Below are 24,645 nucleotides of genomic sequence, written 5' to 3' on the forward strand. Positions count from 1 at the left end.
TATTCGGGGTCTTTTGTGTTTCCATACAAATTGTGAAATTTTTTGTTCTAGTTCTGTGACAAAATGTCATTGGTAATTTGATAGGGATAGAATTGAATCTTTAGATTGTGTTTGATAGTATAGTCATTTTCACAATATTGATTCTTCCTACCCAGAAACATGGACTATCTCTCCATCGGTTTATGTCATCTTTGATTTCTTTCATTAATGTCTTATAATTTTCTGGGTATAGTTCTTTTGTCTCCTTAGGTAAGTTTATTCCTAGATATTTAATTCTTTTTGTTGCAATGTATTGAATGGGATTGATTCCTCACAATGATGAACGGGATTGATTACTTAACTTCTTGTTCTGATTTTTCACTGTTAGTATATAAAAATACAAATGATTTCTGTGTATTGATCTTATATCCTACAACTTTGCTAAATTCACTGATTAGCTCTAGTAATTTTCTGATACTATCTTTAGTGTTTTCTATGTACAGTATCATGTCATCTGCAAAAAGTAAGAGCTTTACTTCTTTTCTGATCTGGATTCCTTTTATTTCTTTTTCTTTTCTGATTGTTGTAGCAAGGACTTCCAGAACTATGTTAAATAATAGTGGGGAAAAAGATACCCTTGTCTTGTTCCTGATCTTAGGGTGAACGCTTTCAGTTGCTCACCATTGAGAATAATGTTTTCTGTAGGCTTATCATATATGGCCTTTACTATGCCCATTTTTTGAAGAGTTTTAATCATAAATGGGTGCTGAATTTTGTCAAAGGCTTTTTTTGCATCTATTGAGATTATCATATGGTTTTTATCTTTCAATGTGTTAATATGGCGTATCACATTGATTGATTTGTGTATATTGAAGAATCCTTGCATCCCTGGATTAATCCCAACTTGATCATGGTGCATAACTTTTTGATGTGTTGCTGAATTCTGTTTGCTAAAATTTTGTTGAGGATTTTTGCATCTATGTTCATCAGTGATATTGGCCTGTAGTTTTCTTTTTTGTGTTGTCTTTGTCTGGTTTTGGTATCAGGGTGATGGTGGCTTCATAGAATGAGATTGGAAGTGTTCCTTCCCCTGCAATTTCTTTAAAGAGTTTTAGAAGGATAGACATTAGCTATTCTCTAAATGTTTGATAAAATTCTCCTGTGAAGCCATCTGGTCCTGGGCTTTTTGGGAGACTTTTGATCACAGCTTCAATTTCAGTGCTTGTAACTGAGTTGTTCATAATTTCTATTTCTTCCAGGTTCAATCTTGGAAGATTGAATAAGAATTGATCCATTTCTCCCAGGTTATCCATTTTATTGTCATATAGTTGTTCATAATATTCTCTTATTAGCCTTTGTATTTCTGCATTGTCTGTTGTAACCTCTCCTTTTTCATTTCTATTTTTGTTGACTTGATTCTTTGTTTTTTTCTTGATGAATCTGGTTAATGGTTTGTCAATTTTGTTTATCTTCTCAAAGAACCAGCTTTTAGTTTTATTAATCTTTACTATTATTTCTTTCATTTCTTTTTCATTTATTTCTGCTCGGATCTTTATGATTTCTTTCCTTCTACTAATTTTGGGTTGTTTTTTTTTTGTTCTTTTTCCAGCTGTTTTAGGTGTAAAGTTAGGTTGTCTATTTGATGTTTTTCTTGTTTCTTGAGGTAGGATTGTATCATTATAAACGTCCCTCTTAGAACTGCTTTTGCTGCATCCCATAGGTTTCGAGTTGTCATGTTTTCATTGTCATTTGTTTCTAGAAATTTTTTTATTTCCTCTTTGATTTCTTCAGTAACCTGTTGGTTATTTAGAAAATAATTGTTTAATCTCCATGTGTTTGTGTTTCTTAAATTCTTTTTCCTTGTAATTGATATCTAGTCTTATAGTGTTGTGGTCAGAGAAGATGCTTGATACGATTTCTTAAATTTTCTTAAATTTACTGAGGTTTGATTTGTGACCCAAGATGTGGTCTATCCTGGAGAGTGTTCCATCTGCACTTGAGAAGAAGGTGTATTCTTCTGAATTTGGATGGAATGCCCTGAAGATATCAATGATATCCATCTCATCTAATGTATCATTTAAGACTTGTTTCCTTATTAGTTTTCTGTTTTGATGATCTGTCCATTGGTGTGAATGGGATGTTAAAGTCTTACTATTACTGTGCTACTGTCAATTTCTCCTTTTATGTCTGTCAGTGTTTGTCTTATGTATTGAGGTGCATAGATACTTACAATTGCTATGTCTTCCTCTTGGATTCATCCCTTGATCATTATGTAGTGGCCTTCCTTCTCTCTTGTAATCTTTATTTTAAGGTCTATTTTGTCTGATATGAGGATTGCTACTCCAGCTTTCTTTTGCTTCCAATTTGCATGGAATATATTTTTCCATCCTCTCACTTTCAGTCTATATGTATCTTTAGGTCTGAAGTGGGTTTCTTGTAGACAGCATATATATGGGTCTTGCTTTTGTATCCATTCAGCCAGTCTGTGTCTTTTGGTTGGGGCATTTAATCCATTTACATTTAAAGTAATTATCAGTATATATGTTCCTATTGCCATTTTCTTAATTGTTTGGGGTTGATTTTGTACATCTTTGTTTCTTCTCTTATATTTCTTGACTATGTAAGTCCCTTTAACATTTATTGTAAAGCTGATTTGGTGGTACTGAATTCCCTTAACTTTTGCTTATCTGAAAAGCTTTTTATTTCTCCATCAATTTTGAATGAGATCCTTGCCAGGTACAGTAGTCTTGGTTGTAGATTTTTCCCTTTCAGTACTTTAAAAATATCCTGCCATTCCCTCTGGCCTGCAGAGTTTCTGCTGAAAGATCAGCTAAGTGTATGGGGTTTCTCTTGTATGTTACTTGTTGCTTTTCCCTTGCTGCTTTTAATATTCTTTCTTTGTGTTTAGTCTTTGTTAGTTTTATTAATATGTGTCTTGGCATGTTTCTTCTTGGGTATATCCTGTATAGGACTCTTTGCACCTCTTGGACTTTATTGACCTTTTCATTTTTCATGTTGGGGAAATTTTCAACTATAATGTCTTCAAAAACGTTCTTATACCCTTTCTTTTTCTCTTCTTCTTCTGGGACCCCTATAATTTGAATGTTAGTGCATTTGATATTGTCCCAGAGGTCTCTGAGACTATCCTCAGTTCTTTTCATTCTTTTCACTTTATTCTGCTCTTCAGAAGTTATTTCTACCATTTTATCTTCCAGCTCATTGATTTGTTCTTCTCCTTCAGATATTCTGCTATTGATTCCTTCCAGAGTATTTTTAATTTCCATAATTGTGTTGTCTCTGTATCTTTATTCCTTAATTCTTCTAGGTCTTTGTTAATTGATTCTTGCATTTTCTCCATTTTGTTTTCAAGGTTTTTGATCATCTTTACTATCATTATTCTGAATTCTTTTTCAGGTAGTTTGCCTATTTTCTCTTCATTTATTTGACTTCTGTGTTTCTAATTTGTTCCTTCATTTCTGTAGTATTTCTCTGCCTTTTCTTTTTTTTTTTTTTTAACTTATTGTGTTTGAGGTCTCCTTTTCCCAGGCTTCAAGGTTGAATTCTTTCTTCCTTTTGGTTTCTGTCCTCCTAAGGTTGGTCCAGTGATTTGTGTAAGCTTCGTATAGGGTAAGATTTGTGCTGAGTTTTTTGTTTGTTTTTCCTCTGATGGGCAAGGCTGAGTGAGGTGGTAATCCTGTCTGGTGATGACTGGGTTTGTATTTTTATTTCCCTTGTTGTTTAGATGAGGTGTCCTGCACAGGGTGCTACTGGTGGTTGGGTGATGCCAGGTCTTGTATTCAGGTGGTTTCTTTGTGTGAGTTCTCACTATTTGATACTCCCTAGGGTTAGTTCTCTGGTAGTCTAGGGTCTTGGAGTCAGTGTTCCCACTCCAAAGGCTCAGGGCTTGACCTCTCCCTAGGATGCTCTCCACACTGTGCTGATCTCTGGACCTGTTATGGGTCCTACTAATCTGGTCCTACTCCTGTGTGTTCTTGCCTCTAATGTCCACAGCTATCAGAACTAGTGGTTTTCTCTTGTGGGAGCTCCCAATGTCCTTTTATATATTCCATAGACACAGAGTCTGCCTGGATTTAATCAGCAGCTTGTACAGCTGGTGGGAAGGTTTTGGGTCTTCTTTCTAAGCCACACTGCCCCTGGGTTTCAATTGTGGTTTTATTTCCACCTCTGCATGTGGATCATCCACTGGGATTGCTCCTGAGTCTGCCCTGGAGGACTTGGGTTTGCCTCTGTGAGGGCCAGGTGTGGAGGTGGTGCAGCTGCTTGGGTCACAGGGCTTCTGGCAGCACCAGATACTCAGGGGAGTTGGTGGCTAGGGCAGCAGGAAATATAGTACTCTAGAAAGGTAAGACAACCAGTAATGGCCAATATGCTCCAGTATTCTTGCCTAGAGAACCCCCTGACAGAGAAGTCTGGCAGGCCACCATCTACAGGGTCACAAAGAGTCAGACGTGACCAAAGTGACCTTGTGCACATAGATGCAAGACTTGTTTTTGCCTGTGGCAGCTCTGCCCCAGTGAGAGTTGAGCGTGAAGGTGGTGCAGCTGCTTGGCTTGCAGGGACCCTGGCGGTGCCAAATGTGCAGAGACATGGACTGCCTCCACCATAGGATTTATGTCTCTATCAGAGGTTTTTTTGAGCCTCTTATAGCTGGTGATCAGAAGGCGTCTTTGGCCAGTCTTTCTCCAAGGCTCTGCCCGTTCAGGCACTTAGAGGGTTCCCTTGCCTGGGTCCTTCTCTGTTGTTTGGCACATCGGGCACATAGAGGGCCCCCCCTCAACTACTCTGTAGATCTGTGCATCAGGCACTTTAAGGGGCACCCTGGGTGGAGTCCCATTCTATAGTTCAGTGGCAGGCATTTGATGGCCAGCCTCTCTGTTGTTCAGCTGCTGCTGATGGCATGTGGGGTGAGAGAGGCTATGGTGATGGCTCCACCCCCTACATGTGACTCAGCAGTATCCCCCTGCTTCCATGGCTGCCCAGCTTTTCTCCACAGGCGTTTTCCACCACAGTCCCCTCCCTCACATCCTCTCCATCTGACTCTCCTCAATCAATAGCAGCCCTCACTCTGGGATTGCTCCACAATTCCTAAACTCCAGCTCCCAGAAACTTCGCCTTCCAGGAAACCTGCATCCCTATCTGGGGTATGTATGCCTGTGGCAAGGACTATCTGATTCTCATTCCATTTAGGCTGCCACAGATCAGCTGTTTCACTCTCAGCCTTAAATATTTCTCCTCTGACTCAGACAATTGCCCTGATGTGGGGATCAGTCCCCTGTTTCAGTTACCCTACCCACCGAGGAAAGGTCCAGGCCTACTAACACTCCTGTTTTGCCCCCTAGTTCCTTCATCCTACCAAGTCTTGCGTGGTTCTATATATTCTTTTCCACTGGTCAGGCACTACTGTCCTCTCTCAGCTGGTGTTCTGCATGCACTTCTGTGTTTGAAGGTGTATTCCTGAAGTATCCGTGGAGAGAGATGCACTCCACGTCCACCTACTACTCCACCATCTTGTTCCAGAACTGACTTTTTTATAACAAGGAATGGATTCTTCTAATTCATGAACAAAATATATTTCTCCATATATTTATGTTTTAATCTTCTCAGAAATATTCTGTAGTTTTCAGTGTATAGGCCTTGCATATCTTTTGTTAAATTTATTTCTAAGCATTTTGGTCACTCTTGTAAATTAATTTTTTTCTATTTCATTTTCTAATTGTTTGCTGCAAGAATATAAAAATAATCTTTTTCATATTAACTTTATAACATGCAACATTATTAAATTCATTTATAGTTCTAATAATAGTTTTGTAGATTATAACTTCCTACCTAAGAAATCACATCATCTACAAATAGAAACAGCTTTTTCTTGCTTTCTGATCTTTAAAACTTTTACTTCTTTTTCTTGGCTTCTTGCAGTGGCTAACACCACCGGTATGATGTTGAACAGAAGTTATGAAAGTAGACATCCTTGCCTTGTTCTCAGACTTACTGGGAAAGTGTTCAGTATTTCATCTTTATACCCTTGGTCATTCTGAAGAACTTCCTTTCTTCTCCTAGATTGCTGAGAATTTTTATAATAAATGCATACTAAATTTTGTCAGCTGCTTTCTGTGCATGTATCAAAGAGGTCATATGACTTTTCTCCTCTGTTAATGTGGTAAATTATACTGATTAATTTTTGAATATTAAATCAACTTTGCCTTCATGGGATAAACCCTCATGAAAGTGAAAGTTGCTCAGTCATGTCCAACTCTTTGCAACCCCCTGGACCATACAGCCCATGGAATTCTCCTACCAAAATACTGGAGTGGGTAGCCTTTCCCTTCTCCAGAGGATCTTCCCAACCCAGGGATTGAACCCAGGTCTCCCACATTGCAGGCAGATTCTTTACCAGCTGAGCCACAAGGGAAACCCAAGAATACTGGAGTGGATAGTCTATCCCTTCTCCAGTGGATCTTTCCAATCCAGGAATCACTGTCTCCTGCATCGCAGGCAGATTCTTTACCAACTGAGCTATCAGGAAAGCCCCAAACCCTCATGGTCATATATTATTCTTTTTTAGGTGTTGTTGGGTTTAACCTGCTAAGATTTCATTAAGAATTTTACATCTAGTCCATAAGTGATATTAGCCCCTTTATATATGTATTTGACAGGTTTTAGTATTAAAATTTTTCAGGCATCATGAAACAAGTTGAGAAGTGTACCCCATTCTTCTCTAGTTTCTGAAAGAGTTTGTGTAAGTTTGATGTTTTTTCTTCTTTGAATGTTTGATAGAAATTACCAGTGAAATCACCTGTGCCTAGAATTTAGATTTTCAGTTTCATGTAGTGTAAATGTTAGAGATTTATAGAAAAGAATTTTTCTATTTCATCCATTTTGTATAAATTAATGATATAAAGTCCTTTATAACAAACATTCCCATATTCTCTTTTGGGCTTCTCTTGTGGCTCGGATGGTAAAGAATCCACCTTCAGTGTGGGAGACCTGGGCAAGAGTCGGACACGACTGAGTGACTTTCACTCATATTCTCTTTTTATTATTTTCATGTCAGTAAGATCTGTCTTGATAATCCCTTTTCATTTCTGATGTTGATAATTTGTGCTCTCTTTTTCTTGAGCAGTCTAATAAAATACCAATTTTTTTTGTTCTTTAGAAAGAAACAAGTCTGGGGTTATTAATTATTTGTATTGTGTGTCTGATTCTCACCACATTCATTTCTGCTCTCACCTTTATTGTTTGTTATACAGTCCTCCCTTGGTATCCACGGGGTATCAGTTGCAGGACCCCCTCAGTTACCAAAATTCATGGATGCTCAAGTCCCTTATAGTAAAAGGGCCTAGTATATTTGGCTCACCATATCCTTGGGTTCCATATCCATGGATTTGGACTTTGGTTTACTTTCGGTTTGACGGGAATCTTAAGTCACTGATTTTAGATCATTTTTCTTCTCTAATATAAGCATTTAAAGCCATAAAATTCCCTCTAAGCACTCTTTTAGCTACATCTCAAAAATTTTGTTGTACTGTTGCTATCACTTCATTGCTGATATTTTCTTGTTTCTCTCTGATTTCTTCTCTCTCCCATGGGTTGTTGAGAAGTGTGTATTTAATTTCCCAATATTTGGTTTTTTCTAGGTATCTTATTTTTTTTTGATACCTAATTTAATTACATTGTGATTAGAGGATACACAGTACTGTTATTTCAATCTTTTATTTTATTAGGACTTGCTTTTTAGCCCAGGATATAGCCTCTCTTGGTAAACTTCTATAGCTGAAAATAATGTCCTTCACTTCTTGGGTGTGGTGTTATATAAATATCAATCAGTTGTTCTGAATCTTATATCTTTACTGAACTTTTTGTCTGGTGGTTCTATCAGAAAGAGGTGTTAAACTATCCTGCTATAATTGTAAATTTTTAAATTTTTTCTTCTGACATATATATAATTATATAATATTATTTTATTTATATAACGTACAATAATTATATTATAATACATTAATATATTATGTCTTATAATAAATATTCTGTTATATAATATACTATTATATATAATAGTTTATAATATATATTACATAAATAATTTGTACTTAGTCACTCAGTCATGTCTGACTCTTTTTGACCCCATGGACTGTAACCTGCCAGGCTCCTCTGTCCTTGGGATTTTCCTAACAAGAATACTGGAATGGGTTGCCATTTTCTCCTCCAGGGGATCTTCCTGACCCAGGGATTGAACATGCATCTCTTGTGTCTCTTGCATATATATATATATATATATATATATATATATATATATATATACATATAAAATAATCTATATATAGACTGATTATCAAGATCAAGACAATTAACATACATATCATCTCACATAGTTAACATGAGTTTTTTGTGGTGAGAATGCTTAAGACCTATTCTAAGAAACTTTCAAGTACTTAATATCATATTATTAACTATAGTCACCATGCTGTAAATCAGCTCCCCAGAATTTATTCTTCTTGTGGCTGAAAATCTGTACCCTTTGACTTACATTATCCCATTTATCCCTTCTCCCCCAGATCCTAGAAATCAGGATTCTGTTCTCTGTTTCTATGAAATCAGCTTTTCTTTTTTGTAAGATTCCACATATAAGTGATACTATACAGTATTTGTCTTTGTCTGGCTTATTTCACTTAGCATAAGCCCTCCAGACTCATCCATGTGTAGCAAATGGCAGAATGCCCTTCCTTTTTATGACTGAATAATATTCCATTGCACATGTGTGTGTACAAGTATATACATATATGTATATGTATATTTTCTTTATCCATTCACACTGCTCAGAAGGCTACTGCGGAGACAAGCTCATTTAACTTTCCCTAATTCTTGCTTCTAAGCTACAGGATGGTTTTGAAGAAATTGTTTGCTCCATCTGCTTTGCCAAGTCAACACCTAGGAGAGGAAACCTATTCTGTTTCCTAGGAATTTACTTCTTACTCCCGAAGACAACAAAAATAAAAGAAATCATTCTTGAGTAATCCACTGAGTTGCTTTCATTTTTAAAACCATCGCTGTTTCTAAAGCTAGGATACAGTTTTGGAACTCTCCTGCCTGCAGCCCAGGCCAGGAAACATCACTTAATTAGAAATTGCACCTTTAGCAAGAGCTGAAAGCCAGCTGAAACACCTCCATCCATCCCAAGCACCAAAGAGGGAGAGACATAAGCAGAAGAATGTGGTGTTGGCATGAGCTTTTACTGAGTGAAATGAAATGTTCATAAAGTCTATAGCACGTATTCCTAATGGCAGTTCTTTCAGTAACAGCGCCTTAGCCAATCAGCCCTCTCTTCCCATCATCCCCCTTTTCCTCCTGTTCTTTCTTACACGCAGTCATGGAATACCGTCGTCTGCTTGGCTGGGTCAGAATGGGCCATCACCTTCTTGACCCCACCAGTGAATGTTTGTAGTGTTTTGCTATTTTCTCTGCTGGGAGCACATGTGATAACAGGATGGAGGTCCACTCTATTCTGGGGCTTCCTTGATTTACAGGCCTCAAGTTAGATTCCAATTCTCTTAGAATAGTAAATTAGGACACAAACACCTGCCCCTCCCAACTTCCTTATCCTGTATTCTTCTGCCCTTTTTCCTCCCTCCCAAACAAGTGATTATGTAAATCTATTGGTAAAAGTGGCGAGTTTCTCTATTTCTGAATGTTTTTCTTGCCTCAGGCTCCCTGGGTCTTTGGCATGGAGAGCGCATGTCAGGAGCAGAGCAGACCATCTAGGTCTCAGCCTGAGACCCAGATATTGCCCATTGAGCCAATTTTCAAGACGCCGGCACAGTGTAGCTGCTCAGATTTTGTTCCTGGCAGGTTTCAGCACAGCTTGGACAATCACAGCCCATTCCCCCACCCTCCACCCCCGCCCAGAGAGTGTCACAGCGGTTGTGCAAGAGGCAAAGGAGGCGTGGAGGCCCTTCTGAAAAGGGCCAGGACGTCCTCCTTAGGTCTCACCCTGAAAAACAACGACACATGTAAACCCATTGCTATCTCAGTGTCACAGGTCCGCTACTGTGGGTAAGTTTGGTTCCAAGAGCTCAAACTGAAATTTCAGTCCCAGAGCCCCCTCTGTGGGACCTATATCCTGCTTCCCACTTCCTGCCGGACAAATGATGCCTCCCTGAAACTTTAGATTCACATTCTCACTAGAGAAAGTTAAAAAAAAAAAAAAAAAAGCAAATAAACCTTTGCGTTCCAGATTCCTCCTTTGAGTGGACTGCAGGAGATGTCTGTAAGAAATTGTGGGTAGATATCTCAGACAGGGGGAGGAAAAAAAGCACTTTAAATTGACAAATCAGTCCAAACCGCTAAGGTTATAACTCGTTTTTCCCCTTTCCAGCAGAATAGTAAAACAGACGCGTTATTGGCAGCTCATTAGTGCTAAGAGAAGCCGTCTCCAGCATGACATCAGCCTACGGCTTGACCCAAATCTATTATTTCACCAGAGAGCCTTACGCTGCCGGCTTTCCAACCGCCCAGAAGACGCACATGGGGGAGAGGGGAAGAAGACATAAATAAGACACAGATTGGAGACTTTTTGATGTGTTTAGCACATTTTTGTGACTTCCTTTAATACCACAGACCGCCCGTTCTTCCACCATTAAGAGAACAAAAGACAAGCCTGAGATGTGGGGGGTGGGGAGGGGGTGGGGAGAGGGAAGGAGGGAGACCCCATTCAATAAAAAGTCTTGTTCGCCTAATTAACATTTTTAATTCAAACGCCCGAAAGGGGAGGCAAAAATGGGAAGAGAAGAATGCATACCACAGCTGAGTAACTTCAGATATAAAAAGTCCCTTCATTAAATCAGTTGTTTTTTAATTCATAATTGAACTTAAATAAAGAGCGACCTATAGGCAGCTGTTTCTAATATCGAGTCCCCACCGCACATGAAAGACGCATTTATTCCTGCTGCAGCCTCCCTACCCTTGGGTGTTATCAGCTGAACATGTTTTGAACCTACCTAATGCATTTGAGGTAGCTTGGGTTTATTTTTCTTTCAATAAAATAAATGGTTTTGTAATTAAATTTCTGCACTGCCTGTGCTTAATGGTTACATTGACAAGTGCTAATGTATGGCAAGAGAATGAGTTTGAAATGAAACATGCTGTTTTCAAATCTGCAAGCAATTTTGCAGTGGGGCAATCAAACCCCTCGTGCCAGCGAAACATTTTCATTAATCGGCTCCCGCGCCCCTGCCCACTCGGCCGGCCGCGGGAGGACACTTTTTCGCTCCTTCTCTGCCCACCCCTGCTCCCACCCTCGCCTTTTTCTCAAACACATGCGCACTCACATACACACGCACACACACACACAAATATCATGAAGCGAGCCGTTGTTTGAAACCATTTTGCGGTCTCTGGCAGGCAGGCCGGTGGAAATTCGCTGACTTTACACCGTGAAATGTTACAGCTGTCTCCTCCGAAGGGACTGGCTGCCTCAACGTTTCAATCCCTGGCAGCCGGTCAACAAGAAAATCTGTCCCTCTGTTTTCCTTTTTTTTTTTTTTTTTTTAAACTTTTTCCCCTTAGCTAAATTTATTTTTGAATAAATCTTCTCATAGAAAATAGAGAACAGTTATTACATCTCTGGACTCGGTCGGTGCAAACCACTTCAAGCCACGGCAAGGGAGGCGGCCTTCCAACCTTGGCTCTTGCAGGGAAACCGGGCGGCAGTGGTGGCCTTGGCTGGCTCCATTTCCACCCGCTGCGTGGGGACAGAAGGCTTCAGCACAGTCAGTTCCGGGCAGGGACCTGCGTGCCCTCAGGACCTGAGTGAGGCGCTGTCTCTTCCCTGGACGGCCTGGGTCTCTTCTGACCACTAGAGGGATGGCTTCCCAGGGCAGTGGCTGCTCTGGAGCCTCCCAGGCCCCGTCATCCAATGCCAGCAAGGATGCATGAGGCCCGCCGCCATGTGGAGCATGCGTAGATGCGGGGGTGGGGGTCGGGGAGGCAGTGGCTTTGGCTCAGCGGCTGCCCGCAAGGTGTGCAGTTTGGCATCTTCCCTCCAGACTGGGCGAGAGGAGCCAGGGTCTGTTTGTAGGGCGGCTGACTCACCTTTGGGGCTGGCCAGAATTACAAGCTGTCCTACCCCAGCCTAGCTTCCTCTGGCCACGTGCTAGGACATCTGTCTTCAGGACATCTGTGTGGTCCCTGCCTCCCTGAGTTTACTGAGGTGGAAAATAGAGGAGATGGCTGCTTAAAGATTTCAGTAGCAGGAGGATGGATCTCAGCGTCTCAGAACTCCCCTGCCCTTTCCCAAATGTGCCAATTCGCACCTTTAAAAGGGGGTGAACCTTTCACAGAAGAGGCTTGACTATAGAGGTTTTGGAGGGAGGGAAACAGAGACTCAGATCTCCACTACAATGTCAGTGATGGGCAAAGCAAAGCCCATCCTGCGAGGGTGAAAGAAAAAGTACCCAAGTTTACCAGAATCTGAATAGCAGGAGGGGAACTCTTGGAAGAAGTGAGGGCAAAGAAATGGGGTGACTGTTGTCATAGCCAGAAGACACCTTCATGGTGGCCCTGTGAAGAAGTAAACAGTTCCTTGATTAAACGACTGCTAGTGGAGAAGGCAACGGCAACCCACTCTAGTACTCTTGCCTGGAAAATCCCATGGACGGAGGAGCCTGGTAGGCTGCAGTCCATGGGGTCACGAAGAGTCGGGCACGACTGAGCGACTTCACTTTCACTTTTCACTTTCATGCATTGGAGAAGGAAATGACAACCCACTCCAGTATTCTTGTCTGGAGAATCCCAGGGACAGAGGAGCCTGGTGGGCTGCCGTCTATGTGGTCGCACAGAGTTGGACACAACTGAAGCGACTTAGCAGCAGCAGCAGCAGACTTAAGAAGGCTGAGTGCCGAAGAATTGATGCTTTCAAACTGGGTGCTGGAGAAGACTCTTGAGAGTCCCTTGGACAGCAAGAAGATCAAACCAGTCAATCCTACAGGAAATCAACCCTGAATATCCTTTGGAAGGACTGATGCTGAAGCTGAATCTCTAATACTTTGGCCACATGATGCAAAGAACTGACTCAGTGGAAAAGACCCTGATGCTGGGAAAGACTGAGGGCAAGAGGAGAAGGTAGCGACAGAGGATGGCACCAGACTCAATGGACATGAGTTTGAGCAAACTCAGGGAGATGGTGAAGGACAGGGAAGCCTGGCATGCTGCAGTTCATGGATCACAAAGAGTCAGATATGACTTAGTGACTAAAGAGATTTAAGGTAACCCGGGGTAAAGGGGCAGAGGAGAGGCCCATGCCCCAGATGGAAGAATGGAGACACAGTAAGGAAGTGAAGCTGGAGGGCTGCTCTCTTGGGCCTTGCCTGAGTCTGAGCTGAGATTCTGGTGAACCCAAGGTATAAATACTGTGAGAGTGCTGTCATCTATCACTCAAGTGATTATACTTGTTTCCCTGCACAATGGTGGGACACTTGACTCATGCCTTCACTTGTTCATTCAGCAAAGATTAAGTTCTCACTATGTCTTAGCTGTGTTGCTAGGCCTGCCAAGTGCTGTAATGGAAATACAAAACAAAATGCTACATGACTTCAGGGGAGGAAGCAGTGAGCTATGCCAAGAGGAAGAAGAGAAAGCCTCATGGAGGTGACTAGGCTGAAAAGGTGGGTAGGACTTCAAAAGGAGAGAATGATATTCCAGGGCAAGTATGAAAGATTAAATGTATAACATGGAGGTATGAAAGTAAAAGTTGTATCTAGAGAATGACAAGCGGTCTCAAATGAAAGGAAAATAAGGTATCTGTGGGATGTGTGGAGGGTAGTGTTGGTGGTGTGGGAAGAGTGGTGGGAAATGGAATTGAAGTTGAGCTGGGGCCATGGCCATATTGAGAGCCCTAATCAGCAGGCTACAGAAGCCATGCTTTATTTTGCAAACCACAGGCACTCTTAAATATGCTGGAGCCTTGCAGGGGTGAGTGGGTGAGGCAGTGGTGATGTGGCCCCACTGTGTGTTCGTTAGAGACCTTGTGAGCCCTAAAGAGAGCAGGCTGAGCAGGGAAGACAGTGGAGGCAAGGGGACCAGAAAGTGAAAGTGAAGTCGTTCAGTCATGTCCAACTCTTTGGGCCCCATGGACTGCAGCCTACCAGGCTCCTCTGTCCACGGGATTTTCCAGGCAAGAGTACTGGAGTGGGTTGCCATTTCCTTCCCCAGGGGATCTTCCAGACCCAGAGATTGAACTCGGGTCTCCCAAATTGTAGGCAATTGCTTCACCGTCTGAGCCACCAGAGAAATCCAAATGAAGATGTGTCAGAAATGGGACCAGAGGCTATTTCAATAGTCCAGGTTAGAGGGGAGGAGGGCTGCAAGGCACTAGGAATGTTCCTGGAGAGAGGAATGGGTGCTGGGGACCGGGCAGAGGTCAACCAATGAGACATGGTGGAAACAGGGGAGGCACCAGCAAGTAGTTTGCTGTTTTCAGGGTGCCTGGAAAGATGTTCATGGCCATGACAGAGACAGGGAACTCTGAGAGAAGTGATTTGGGGCGGGGGGGAGAGGGAGAGAGGAAAAACAAAGCATATGTTCCAACTGGAAATGCGGAGTTGGAATTCTTGGCAGTGTCTTTCATGAGACAATATCCAAGGGACAGCAGAGGGGAGAGATGGACCTAAATAGGAGAGGAACTTCCACACTGAGAGGAGCCAGTGCAACAGACCAGAGGGGACAGCAGGGGGAGTAGGAGCTGAGCCAAGAGGAAAAGGGAGGAGAGTTTTCAGAGGAGCTGGAACACTTTTCTGATGCTTCAAGGAGGCCCCAGAAAGGGAGATGCTGAGCTGGTTGGGTTCAGCAATAAAGAAGAGAAGCATTAGTTACCTCTGGGAGGACAGTCTTAAGTAAAAGGGCGGTGGGAAGCAGAGGCAGCAAGAGTGGAGGCAAAGAGGTTTCACAGTGATGATGGGAAAGGAAAGCCCTTTTGGAGGGTGACAGGCCCTTGAACAATATTTAATGGGGAATTAGTAAGGAGGGAGAGATTGAAAAGGTATCCGAGAGGGGACTCTTATAGAGCATGACTGGGGGCAGCAGAAAGGGGTGGAGGGATTGACCTTGGAAAGCATCAAGAAGGAGGCGTGATGGGCCAGAGATAAAGGCAAGGGTGGGGGTGAGAGTACTGGCAGCCTCTCGAGGAAGGGACGAATGACATACATCCATGTGCTGAGAGTGAGGCTAGGGATGGAGGTGATGTAAGAGTGAGATAACTTGGAAATTGGAGGCAGGCAGGAGTGGGGTAGAACGTCAAATGGTTTGAACAATAGGACATGAGCAGTACTGAGAAGGAAACCTGAGATGGAAACCTGGCTGGGTCCAGCATGCCTGGCCGACCATCCTCAGCCATCTCGGAGGAGGAGCAGAAGCAGAGAACAAACAATGGGGACGCTCTGGCTAAGGATAGCACCCCAGCTGCGGTGGGAAGCCAGAAGCAAGGGCTTTAGGGGCCAACCAGGGAGAATTTGACAGCAGGAAGCCTTTTGGTTGACATGGGTGAGCTTCACCTCCAGGACCGGTAGAGCCTTGTCTCGGGCTGCAGTCTGAAGGGCAAATTTGGAAAATGTTAAGTCAAAAATGCATACCACTGCCAGAGAGAATTGTAAACCAGAGGTTTGGAAAACTAAATTCAGTGCAGCCTCTCCTTCCCCTTGGCTCACCTGTGCTGTGTGATCCAAGCAGACCACTGAGCTTTTTATGTCTTGATCCACCACACTTACCTCTGGGACACATTCTGTTTATTTACTAGCTTCCTGGGAAAAAAAAAGGTATGATCTAAATAAAGGAAACTTCACAAAAAAACAAGGTTTGATCTACAAAATTCTGTAGTTCTTTTCCTCTTGTTGAAACAGTAAAACAAAAATAAACAGGCAAACCTGTTTTGCAGAAACATCATTGGTCTTCTGACTTGTTCCTGATGTTCAGTGGGGTTGTCTAAGCTAAACAGATACTGAACAAATTCTATCGAGGTCAGTCTGGGAACACAAAGCCTGTTGGAGCTGTGGCCAGGTCATCACCCCCATGTGGAAGGAGGATCCTGCCTCTGTCGGGGAAGCATCTAGCCTTGACCAGAGTGGAGAAAGCATTGGAAGAGCTGAGGCTTGCTGTCCAGGGTCAGAAGGCCACAAGCAGGGGACACGTCCAGAGGAGGGGACACAAGGCACTTTGGTGCCATCTATCATGACGACCTGACAAAGTGCAGTGACTCTATGGGGTCTGCTCTGCTCTCTATCTTTCAGGCATCTCCAAGTCCCCTCCCAAAGCTGTAATGAGACTTTTGAAGCCACTCTTGGCCACCTGTTGACTTTAAGCTTGGGCACTGTCACATTAGCAGGCTGGAGGGAGACAAAGTCAGATCCCAAGAAAGACCTCCCAGTATCAGTACCCAGGTTCTGTCTGACCTAGAATCTCATGACTGCTGAAACACCCAGGCATGGTTTGATGTGGGGACCATCAGGAGGCTCCTTCATAGCCTCGACAGGCAGAGCATCCAGTGTTCATGATATGTCCCAGTTCTCCAGTGCACTCTCTGTATTTTCCATCGGAGCCACACCTAGAAAGAAGGAATTTCAGAAGCTGACTTCCACTGTCTAAAGTGTACATGTCTTTCTCTTCCAAAGGATCCACCTTGCCATCTTGAATTTGATGACCAAAGAAGTAAATGATCATGGTTGCAATGTATGATGTATTAAACCCTTTGCCAAGTGTCCATTTTGGCTAAATTGTTTCACAGCCTACTGGTTACTGGGGGCTTCCCAGGCAGCACTAGTGGTAAAGAACCTGCCTGCCAATGCAGGAGACATGAGAGATGCTGGTTCAATCCCTGGGTTGTAAAGATCCCCTGGAGGAGGGCATGGCAACCCTCTGCAGTATTCTTGCCTGGAAAATCTCATGGACAAAGGAGTCTAGTGAGCTACAGTCCATAGGGTTGTAAAGAGTCAGACACGATGGAAGCAACTTAGCACTCATGCAAACCAGTTACTTACGCAGCATCATACCTGTTTTACAGCTGAGGAGCGGAGTTGGAATCATATCTGTATTAAAAAACCTAAGCTTGTTCTCCAGATTTCCTCTTTCTGCCGAGTCCCTTATACCACTGTTGCTGCCTTACAGCAACCTCTGTCTCCCCAGATTAAAGAGCCCTCCTATGCTGATATTCCCCACATTGGTTTCTGTGTGGAAAGGACTAGATGTCTAAACTTGAGGGCTGGAAACCAATGAATCTTTCATCCAGTTATTCACTGATACCTGTGATATACTCAACAAGTAAAGAGACAGAGCTCATCTGCAGAGACCCAGCTACCTGCTTTGGATGAGGAAAAAGAGGTCCACTCACCTCATCTTCCTTACAGCCAGGCCCCAGGGGCACAAACTGTCATTTCAAGATGCAGAACAAACTTCATGAAGTAGTTCTTAGGACCTGGTCAGCTCCAAGGGGCACCGTCCTGTATTAGCCTTCTTTGGACCTTCTTCCAAGGTGGCAAATGTGCCAGTGGGAGGGGGCACTGTTCAATCCCCCCACTGAATGTACCTTGATCTGCTTCCATGATGCCTCTGCTTGAACCTGGAGGAAACCAGCTGGCATCAGAGGAGAAAAATGGGAGTGTTCTGATGATAAAAAGCAAGTTAGGTCAGCGTGCTGGGGCAGCTCATGCTTTATGTAGCAGAACTGATTGAACTTCATGATTCACCCTCCCCTTGGCCTTCAGCCCTTATTAACACTTCCAGGAAGGAAGCTGTCCAGAGAAAGGAGGGGAGAGAGGGAAGGAATCCAGGACAATTCCCACCATGAGAAGGTGCCGGCCTGGGATGGGGGGGTGGGGGGCGGAACCTGCAGGCTGGCTATGAGAGGGGCAGGGAAGGCTGGGTGCTTTGAGGCCAAAGTGCTCATTATGAGAACTTTCTTAATGACCGTAAGTCCTGAGGGAGGCATGTGAGCAAAGCCTGGCGCCAGCCATGATTGCACGGGGCCTCCCGTCCAGATGGCAAATGTGTAGGGAGCGAGGGAGGAGAGTGAGAAGAGACCGCGTGGCTGCTGAAGGTGACTGATGGCCTTGAGACCGCTGATCTGGCTCCTGTGGGGTCAGGTTTTACTGGAACAAGACACAAAGATTAGTGACTTTCATTTAAGAAAGAACCCTGGTCCCCAGTTTTGGGAACAAAGTTTCTTTGTGGTTCTTTGAGAGTTTCATTTGTATTCTCCAGACCTTGCTCATTTACCTTCTTCCCTCTTTCCTCATGTCCAAGTCTTGCTTGGCCAGCTCCAGTCTCCATGAAAGCCTCTTCATGAAGTCATCCCTGATGGTCTGACCTGGGCCTCCCTCTCTTGATCTGGTAACATGCTCAGAGGCAGAAACCATGTTGGCTTGAGATTCTCCATATGTTCAAGGTTGATCGCTTGTCTTCTCAGAACCTCAGCATTACTGCGAGATAATGCGGGAATAAACGTATAAGACAGTCTATGAAAACATTTCATGAAGTAAAATATAAAATTGGCCGAAATGTTTAAGTCAAAGCTGAGACGTGAAAGGAACTTCACAAAAATGGAGGGCCACTTTGAGCCATACCCAGCTGGAAACCTGCCCGCCTTCCTTTCTACTGGGAGACTTGGGCAAGCAAGTTGGAGAAGCTGGTGGTGACATGTCAGGAGACATGGAGAGGTTCCTTTCTCTTCATAGAGGCTGGAGGCAATGGGGAGGGGAAACCTTGCTGAATAACAGCAAATGAAAATGGTGTCATCAAACAGCAATTCAAAAATAACAACAGAAAATGCTGTGTACCACACATCACCTACGTGTCAGGCACTATCCTAGTAGCATCAAACATGTCATTTCAATCAACCCTCACACCAGGCAATGAGGTAGATATTACTCACTTTACAGCTGCTGAAAGCAAGCTACTATAAGGTAAAGTAACTTACCCCAAGTCAGAAAGTTAAGTGAGATGAAGGCTGAGAATACAATCTAGGTCTGCTGAACTCTTACTTCCTATGCTATGCCACCTTGGGTGCATTAAGGAAGAGACCTGCAGCCTGTGGGCTCCCCAGGTGGCGCAGTGGTAAAAGAACCCACCTGCCAATGCAGGGGACGCAAAAGATGCAGGTTCAATCCCTGGGTCAGGAAGGTCCCCTGGAGAAAGGAAATAACAACCCATTCCAGTATTTCTTGCCTAGGAAATCACATGGACAGAAAAGCCTGGTGGGTTTCAGTCCATGGGGTCAAAAGGATTGGATACAACTGAGCAACTGAGCATGCACAGATGCAGCCTGTGTCTGCACAACTCATCATGAGCCCTCCTTAATGTTTTGTGATTTTCATGTTGGCCCCAAGTATTGACCTTCCTTGTTGCAGGTACAGACTCTGGCCTCCAATGGGGAACTGAGTTTGTCCTACTGGTGCCTCCCAATCCTGGGGCTCCCAGCCCAGGTGTTAGGGAACCCTACCCCCTGTACCAACATCTGGAAGGTCTCACACAGCCCCAGCTTGACTCATCTAACCAGAGATAAAGCGGCTGATTTGGTCCAGACTTACCAAGTTTGGAAGTCACCATATCAGATGTAGGAGGCCATAAGCATGAGATATGGATCAGTTAAGAGGGCAGCCAGGGGACGGCTGATGGTTCATCTCTGCACATGGAGAGATTTCTCAGGGTGAGAAATCAAGCCCCTTTACTGGTACAGCTCATTTCCAAGACCTTTTCCATCCAGTAAATGTCCAGTTTGATAGTTTTAATTGTAGTTGCAGTGAGGAATACTGGTTATTTTTAGTAACACTCATACAGCCATCACATTAATTTATTCCTACAGCATTTGATGATGTGTGTGACCCAGGAAAATGTATGGCTGCTGGGGGAGGGTCTTCACTGTCTCCCCTCTTTCAGCCTTCCCTTTTCCTGGCTCATCCCTACAGCGGAAGTGGGTTTTAACATCTTGTATGTCCAGATGCACCCCATCTTCCAAAAACCCCTTTTGACTTTAATATTCCAGGGAATTGTCAGATCTGTCAAGTTCTTACGTTTTCCTTGGCAGGGACCACACCACTCCATTGAAATAGTTTGTGAGCCATCAGGCCTCGGTGCCATTTCTCCAGGCAGTGCCAGCATAGCCACTGGTACTTTCCTGACACCCTTCCCAGGCTCTGTGGGCTCTGGCACACCCCATGCCCCACCTCTTCCAAGCCCATGGGCTTCCTGGAGCATCAGCACACTTGAGCATCTCCCAGACTGGGGGCCCAGGAACATCATTAACTTTTAAGCTTTATCTTCATCACTTCTACCCATCTCCCCTGGCACCTCTTGCCCTCACTGTGCACTCCCAGCTGCCCCTTCTGGTGGTCTTTCAGATCAGAGGAGAAATTCACCCACTCAACCAGAATTTGTTCAGAGCATCTCTAAAACTGAGTTCATTGTCATAAGCTCTTAATGAACTGAGCAGTGAACAAAACAGATGAAAAACTCCTTGCCTTCATGGTACTGACATCCTAACTCATCTTATTAATTGGTTATATGAAGTTGTTAGGAATTTAATATGCTCCTCCTCTCAGGAAACCTGCCTCTATAAAGAAGAATCTATAGAAGTATAGTTTATCCCCCAAAGAAACAAAGAACCGATGGTGGAATACGCAGTTCATGTGGGGGCAATGTTTATGACTGACAAGCCTCTTCGATCCTCTGGAACAGAGCTTGGCAAGTTACAGCCCTTTGATGGCCCACCAGCCGGTTTATGCGGTTCACAAGCTAAGAATGGTGTGTACCTTTTTAAAGGGTTGCAAAAAAAGTTAATAGAAGAGCATATTTTGTGACATGGGAACATTCTATAACATTCACCTTTCAGAGTCCAAAAGTTCTCCTGGAGCATACCTGTTTATTCACACATTGTCCATGGGTGCTGCCGGAGCAGCCAAAGTAATTTCCAAGTGGCCCGCAAAGCCTAAAACATATACTACCCAGCCCTTTCCAGGAAATGTACTGAGCACTGCTCTAGAATCATATGATGGGGACAGATGTGTGTCTCCCATGTGCATGGAGCTGGCCAGGTAGGCCAGCAGGAATGTCTCTTTCTCAATCTGTCTATGGAAGAGACTCACAGAGCGGACTTAATGTTGGAGGCTAAGAACCTGTGAATGACATTTGTTTCTCTTCAGCACACAGGGAGACAAGGCCCTCCCAAGAAGTGTCCAGCAAATACAAGATACCTTCTTGGCAGAGTCTTCAATGCTATTTGCCAAGCTCAGGAGCAGACCTTCACCTTGGGAGGTTTGGGGCTCCTTTTATGGGGTGGAGGAGGGGAGGTTCATCCATGCTCTCAACTCTGCAAGGTCAAATAATATTTATGCCTGTGGAAGGAATAACAGTCAGAGGGAATGGGTTCAAATCCCTGCTCTTCCACAAATTGATCGAGTGGTTCGGGGCAGAGTGTTTTACCTACAGAAAGTCTCCCTTGTCTCACCTGTGACAGGGCCAGCCTTCCCAGTTCTAAAGGCTGTTAACAGAAATAAGTGCACCCACATACGTGAAGGAGCTTGGTAAACCAGATGTGTGTTAGTCGCTCAATTGTGTCCAACCCAGGGATTGAACCCTGGTCTCCTGCACTGTAGGCAGATTATCTAACAGCTGAGCTACCAGGGAAACCCCATAAATTGGATGGCAGCGTGTAATCCATCATCTTTCCTCTTTCCTGGGTGGGGAGCAGTACTAGCTGAAATCTCACCATTCTTGTTTGTCAGTGGAGATCCACTCAGAGTCAAGGTGAGATAGACCTAGAACGATGTTCCCTTTGATCTCAGTCAGGGTCCGCCTGTCCTCACCTCTCCTCTCAGTTTCCACCTAATCTCTGCACTCAGTGTTGGGGATTCTTGACCTCGTAGGCTTCACACAGCCAGATAAGGACAATAACAACACACCTGTGGTTCTTCCTGCCAGATCACATCTCAGAGTTTGAAGGATGCCACAGCTGCCCTCCATTCATCCCAACCCTGTACAATCGGTATGATGCGACCATCGGTCCCCTGGACCAATTTGCTTATTTCTCCCCCAGTCTGTAGCCCTCTCAAGTAGCAAGTATATTTCCCACTATGTATTCCTGATTGTCCTAAGATTGACAACTATCTATTTCAGGTAGTTGAGGGTTAGGGAAAGGGTGAAACGTGCAGAAAGGCATGGTTTTTAAAAATGAAAATCTTTCTCCTTCACTGGACTATAAACATCCAGGGGGCAGGCAGAGGCTATTTCTATCCTGAGGCTCTCGCTGGTGTCATCAGCATCTACTTGGTGCCTGGCACATGGCAGAGGCTCAATAAAGCTTCTTTGAATGGATGAATGAATGAGTGAATTAATAAATGGTATCTTAGGATTTAGTTACCAGGCTCCATGGCTCAGAGGTAAAGAATCTGCCTGGCAAGCAGGAGACGTGGGTTCAATCCCTGTGTCAGGTAGATCCCCTGGAGAAGGAAATGGCAACCCATTCCACCATTCTTGCCTGTGAAATCCCTATGGACAGAAGAATGGGAAGAATGCAAATTTAGTATCAGGGCTTGTCAGCTGGTAAAGAATCCGCCCGCAATGCAGGAGACCCTGGTTCAATTCCTAGGTAGGGAAGATCTGCTGAAAGGATAGGCTACCCACTCCACTGTTCTTGGGCTTCCCTGGTAGCTCAGCTGGTAAAGAATCCACCTGCACTGGGGGAGACCTGGGTTTGATCCCTGGGTTAGGAAGATTCCCTGGAGAAGGGAAAGGCTACCCACTCCAATATTCTGGCCTGGAGAATTCCATGAACTGTATAGGCCATGGGGTTGCAAAGAGTCAGACACGACTGAGCGACTTGAATTCCTTCCTTGGATTTAGCAACCTCATGCCATTCTACTGATAACTTTTATGAAAAAAAAAAAAAAAAAAAAAAAAACCTCTTCTATGAGAAATGCAGCATTTACACATTGTAGGCACCAAATACACGTCAGTAGATGGTGACCACAATGAACATGAGGTTGAAAAAAAGTGAGCCTCCCAAAGCTCAGAGCCAAATGAACAGAATAAATGTGAATAAGGTTGAAGTTTAATACTACTTTAAAAAAAAACAAACAAACAACTATTTCATTTGCCAGAGGGCTAGATCTTCCATTTTATATTTTGCTCAAGGATTTAATCATAACTTGGAACTTGGACATGTGACCTGGGAAGTTTGGGGTGGCTGTTGTTTTATTGGTTACATCTCCTGAGAAAAATTCTCAGACTAGGAAAAAAATACTCTGACAGTGACATGCAAAGGCTGGTACTTATAACTACCATCCTCAGTGTTTAGGGGAAAGGAGTTTTAACGACGGGCTGAAGAACAGATGTCAAATCCCCAGCCATCCTTCTGCCATTTGCTGTTTGTTATGAGTCACCCTGGAGCCCATCCGTCCCGGCACCAATTTTCATGGGAAGCATTGATGTGTGACCAGAAGTGTGTGCTGATGGATGGACTCACGTGAGGATAGCCGGAAGACTGGGCCTCAGGCTTCCGTTGGCTCTGGCCTTCCTTGCTGCTTTGGCCACTTTGCTCCCCTTCCCCCACATCCCTCCTCCATCCCCTTTGTCCTTCCGTCCAAGCTAGATTTTCACAGTGAATGTGATCTCTCATTTCACTTCCTGCAGCGCTGGCTCGTCAAATACAGAAGGGCTGCAGAAACACCTCTGCTTAGGACACCACAAGTGTGTGGTCCATGCCAGCCATCGGTGGCAAGAGTTCTAAGAAGGGAGAGGGCCATCTCCTGGACAGCAGTGGGAAGAGGTGAGTGGCTTTCTTGGTCTTTTCACTTGGCACCCTTGGAGAGAACCCTGTAGCCATCCTGACTTGCCCACTCACTTCAAAGTTTTCTAGGGCTCTCTCCAGGTTTTCTGACTGGTTTAGCCATTTGTCCTAGCAGACCTGACCTATCACCTCTATTACTGTTGTGAACTAAGCATGGACGCTTCCTCTTCCCCTTTATTTAAACCTATACAATGCTGGGATTTTGCATAAGGAACTTTGCTAGAATCAAAGGAAAACCCAGACATTTGGTATGGGGTTTTCTAAGCCTGGTGGACTTCATTAGCCAAAATCTCTGGTGCTTCCCCTGTTCTTATTTAACTTGGTTCCTGAACCAGACACACAGAGCCCTAACTTGCTGGGCACATTAAGCATTAGTAGATACAGCCAGTTTGCAAAGTGGCTATCCCATTTTGCACTTCCATCAGCAGTGTAGGAGACTTCTATTGCTCAAGATACCATCCATCTCGGTTGTTGTCAGTCTTTTTAATTTCAGTCATTTGGGTGGATGTATATAATTGTGGTTTTAATTTGGATTTCCCTGAAGAAAAACCTTTCCTTATACTTCTTGGCCATTCAGTTATTTTTTTTCTAGACTGCATCTTCTGTACATTTCTAACTGTATACAAGCCTTTTGTCAGACGTATCTACTGTAAAAATCTTGTGCCAGTCTGTCACTTGCCTCTGCACTCTCTTCATGCTGAAATCTTCTTGTAACATAAAACCACAGTCAGGGACTGGATCCACAGCATAGCCAGCTGCTTTTACTTGACTGCATTTCCAAATCACTCTTCAGAAAGTCAATAATATTTATAATTCAGCACCACAGA

At 43.8% G+C, this 24,645-nt stretch overlaps 1 long non-coding RNA gene across 2 annotated transcripts in view; it reads left to right on the forward strand.

Annotated features, from left to right (window-relative positions):
• LOC132659590 (uncharacterized) overlaps window positions 1-24,645 on the forward strand; it is a 112,698-nt gene that overhangs the window by 75,578 nt on the left and 12,475 nt on the right. For both annotated transcript variants that reach the window (XR_009600164.1, XR_009600165.1), the window contains one exon: window positions 23,662-23,797. This is a non-coding gene — a long non-coding RNA (uncharacterized LOC132659590). The remainder of the gene's footprint in view (window positions 1-23,661; window positions 23,798-24,645) is intronic.

Source organism: Ovis aries, chromosome 3, assembly GCF_016772045.2.
Source record: "Ovis aries strain OAR_USU_Benz2616 breed Rambouillet chromosome 3, ARS-UI_Ramb_v3.0, whole genome shotgun sequence".
NCBI classification, from domain to species: Eukaryota; Metazoa; Chordata; class Mammalia; order Artiodactyla; family Bovidae; genus Ovis; species Ovis aries.